Genomic DNA, 3,888 nt, shown 5'->3' on the forward strand with positions numbered 1-3,888 from the left:
AGTTAGGCTTTCAACTTGTGGATCTGCAGCAGCACAACTACCTGGAGAATGTCTGCTGTTCTGCTTGGCAAGCCTTTCCTCCTTTCATGCAACTGCTTCCTTCACCATTACTACACCACGGAGAGAGGATCCTGCTAGTGAGGCAGAGACCCTGGCTAGGAAATAGGATATTTTTTAGCTTGGACCTATCCAGAAGAACTGCTCTGTTCATGGGCCACAGGCAGGGTTCACCCCACAGATGTCCCCACTGCTCCAGAAGAAGCGAAGCTACTCTGGTCCATGACAGCCAAGGGACCATTTTCAGCCTCATTTGCCTCCAGCCTGGCTCATCTTACCTCTACCACTGAACCCATACCTGCTGCGTTCCCAGGGCGGTGCAGACCAATGTGTGGGCTCCCACATCGCTGTCCCTGCTGTTTGAAGCATTTCTGTGAACTGGAACTGTTTACAATTAAGACCTCTTCCTGCTTTTAATGAAAAAATCATGGTTTTCCTCTCCTATGCTGTTATTTGAGTAGAAGTTACTCTCCAGACCTGGAAGAGATGGATGCCATGCAGGTTTCTGTGTGCATTGCAGGTCTCCCTCGCACCCTGACAGGAAGCATTTTGCTGAAGGATTCATCCATTCCTCTTATATATTCCTCCTCCATCACTGCAATCCTCTATTTATGATATTTATATTGTCCTCTGAGATGCATAGCACGGAACTTGAAGTTCATGAATATGGGCAAAAAGAGTGCTTGGAGTCAGATTTGTGACCTACCTTTTAAGGACTATAGACTTTATTTTGGTGTAATTTCTCCAGTCCCCTGTGAGCTGCTCTACCTTTTCTCCAGCATGCCAGAGGTCCTAACCCCATATTACAGCACAGTTTCGGAGGAGGCCCTGTGGAGATAACTTTGCTGGTATCTTTTGTAGTTGCTGCACTGGAAGAGTGTCCTCCTGGGATAAATCAGAAGATTTTGCAATATTTCTACTGTCTCTACAGTCCATCTACTGGCAAATAAAGTATAGTATGAGCCTAATGCTAGAGACCCAGAAAAGGAACGGAAAAGTGCAGAAGTCTTCTAAAGGCAAGGGCCTTCTTGTACTGAAAACACCCTTGTTGATCTGTAACAAAGAAAGACAAACTGAAAGCTACAGGGGAACTGAAACGACAGGTAATTTCTGGATTTCCATCACACCTTCCATTATATCCCTGAAAGGAGTGCACTTCATCACCCTTTCCTGTCTGCCAGGTGGCAGTGATTTGTGTTACTTTTCTTGCACTCCCTTCAATACCCTGTCTCTCCCATGAAAATATGTGGATACACATACTGTCTGAATATACCAATATAGTCCAATATAGCATATATATATATATATATATACACGTATACCACATAGAATACAGTATGGTGTACTCGAAATGCCCCAAATCAGATATGCCTGGGGAGGTATGTTCAAGGGTTCCCTCTTAGGAGCTGGGTCCTCATGCTGCTGAAGGCTTTGCCATCCCAGGAAGGCTCAGGCCAGAGATTCTGCACATAGACTCTTAACATACTGTAGGATTAAAAGCCTAGTAGCAGTATTCAATGTGCTATCAATAGAAGATGGTTTTGGCATTGACTTCCCTCTCACTCAACAATACTTTATTTAGTAGTGGCAGTCCTCCCTTCCATTAATATAGGCAGTCATGGGAAATGAATCATGAGTCTACCCTAAATAATGCGTATCATTCCTAGTCTTCAGTAGTTAAAAATAGATGGGTATGTTTTGTATTCCACAGGCATGAAGCAGGTAGATGATGACTGAATGCAGCTGGGAATTTATCTCACCTAGCTCAAGCTAGATGTATTATTCATGTGTAGTCAATAACAAGGATGAGTAGTCAAGCTTGAGAGTCCATTAAAAAAACAAATGCAGATCTGTGCAAGCTAAATTGGTTGGAGCTACTTTGTGTTTTTCCAGACTGTGGCTACAATGAGTGGCTCTGACTGAAGTCAGAACTCATGATCCTTCTGAGACTACTTTGGGACTGGAAAGCTGGTGACAGTGGGAGACAGGGTGTCCTTGCACACAGCAATAACTGTACAAAGAGTGAGGCATGACTGCCCATGGTTGCCTGAAACCATTAAATTTAAATGAAGTATAAATAAAGTTAAACCTAAAGGATTAAAGAAGGTCAAGAGCTGTCAATCTAATATTGGCCACACTGCAAATGCTTTCAAGCAGCATCAGTTTTTTAAGCTATCTGTGAGAATCAGGAGTCACAGAAAATCCACACCAGCAGCAATAACTATTTTTCTTCTCTCCGGCTTTCAAATGATATTCATTTTGCATAAGTCTGAACTTTTCTGACATTTCTAACAAATGTCCACTGACACGGAGACACAAGAGTGACTTCCTGGTAACACTCTTCCAGGCCCTGGTGCAGGAGGAAGTGGCTGCTTGACTCCTGGAAGGGGCTGCAGGTGGTTAGTGAGATGCCAGGTCAGGCCTGATGTCTCTCTGGAATGGCCAGTGCTACCAGAGCATGAGGTTCCTCTTGCCTGCTTTCAGCTGCCTGAATGTCAGACACACAGGGATCTGTTTGGGTACACCCAAGCAAGTGTCGGGTGCTTCTTTGTACCTTTGTTGGCACCTGTTTACATAGAACTGTAGAACCATAGAATTGTTTAGGATGGAAAAGACCTTTAAGATCATCAAGCCAGCACTGCCAAGTCCACCACTAATTCATGTCCCTAAGTCACATGTACACATCTTTTAGATATCTATATGGATGGTGATTCAACTTTCCCTGGACAACTCTTTCTGTGAAGATGTTTTTTCTAATATCCAGTCTAAACCTCCCCTGGCACAACTTGAGGCCATTTTCTTTCATCTTACTGCTTGTTACTTGGGACAAGAGACCAATATGCACCTCACTACACCCTCCTTTCAGGTAGTTGTAGAGAGCGATGAAGTCTCCCCTGAGGCTTCCTTTCTCCAGACTAAACAGCCCCAGTTCCCTCAATCATTCCTCACAGGACTTGTTCTCCAGACCCTTCACCAGCTTTGTTGCTCTTCTCTGACCTGCTCCAGCACCTCAATGTCTTTCTTGTAGTGAGGGGCCCTAGATTCAAGGTGCAGCCTCACCAGTGCCCATTACAGGGGGATGATCATTGCCCTGGCCCTGCTGGCTACGCTATTGCTGATACAGGCCAGAATGCTCTTGGCCTTCTTGGCCCCCTGGACACAAGCTATTCATGTTCATCTGACTGTTGACCAACACCCCCAGGTCCTTTTCCACCAGGCAGCTTTCCAGCCACTCTTCCCCAAGCCTGTAGCATTGCATGAGGTTGCTGTGGCCCAAGTGCAGCACTCAGCACTGAGCCTTGCTGAACCTCCTACAGTTGTCCTCAGCCCATCAATCCAGACTGTTCACATCCGTCTGTAGACCCTCCCTTCCCTCAAGCAGACACTCAAGCAGAACAACAACATGACACCTGTATAAATACTGTGGTCTAAGAGTTGTGTGCCATCCAGGATGAGATTCAGTCCAATGCCACCTGAGATGTTGTAGCATGTCCTGACTGGCCTCTGCCTGCTGCTCCCGGAGATCACAGGTGCCCTTGTAGATCCTGTGCCATATCTGCTGGCCTAGGAAAGATGCCTCAGATGCCCTAGAGTGCTTGAATTAGATGCCTAAGTGTAGGCATCTAATCCATTCCCCTCTATCTGTTTTAGCTAATCTGAGAAACTTCCTTTGTGCTCTGCAGTAACTTCTAGGACATGCTTTATCCAATACAAAGACAGGATGGGATGGTGGCATCTATGAGGTGGGTGCCATTTACAAACACTGGACAGACTCATGAAGGATCACCTTCTTCAGCTGAATAACAGCTATCACCCAGTTCTCCCTCTGAA

General features: G+C 45.5%; 1 long non-coding RNA gene across 1 annotated transcript; it reads right to left on the bottom strand.

Annotated features, from left to right (window-relative positions):
* Positions 1-256: 256 nt before the first annotated feature.
* Positions 257-3,095, bottom strand: LOC134155968 (uncharacterized). Its single transcript, XR_009961785.1, has 3 exons — positions 3,007-3,095; positions 764-942; positions 257-534 (listed from the first exon to the last, which is right to left on the bottom strand). It is a non-coding gene; the product is annotated as an uncharacterized LOC134155968 (long non-coding RNA).
* Between the last annotated feature and the right edge of the window lie 793 nt (positions 3,096-3,888).

Source organism: Pezoporus occidentalis, unplaced genomic scaffold (genome assembly GCF_034315485.1).
Source record: "Pezoporus occidentalis ecotype Australia unplaced genomic scaffold, CSIRO_AGI_Poc_V1 ctg81, whole genome shotgun sequence".
Taxonomy (NCBI): domain Eukaryota; kingdom Metazoa; phylum Chordata; class Aves; order Psittaciformes; family Psittacidae; genus Pezoporus; species Pezoporus occidentalis.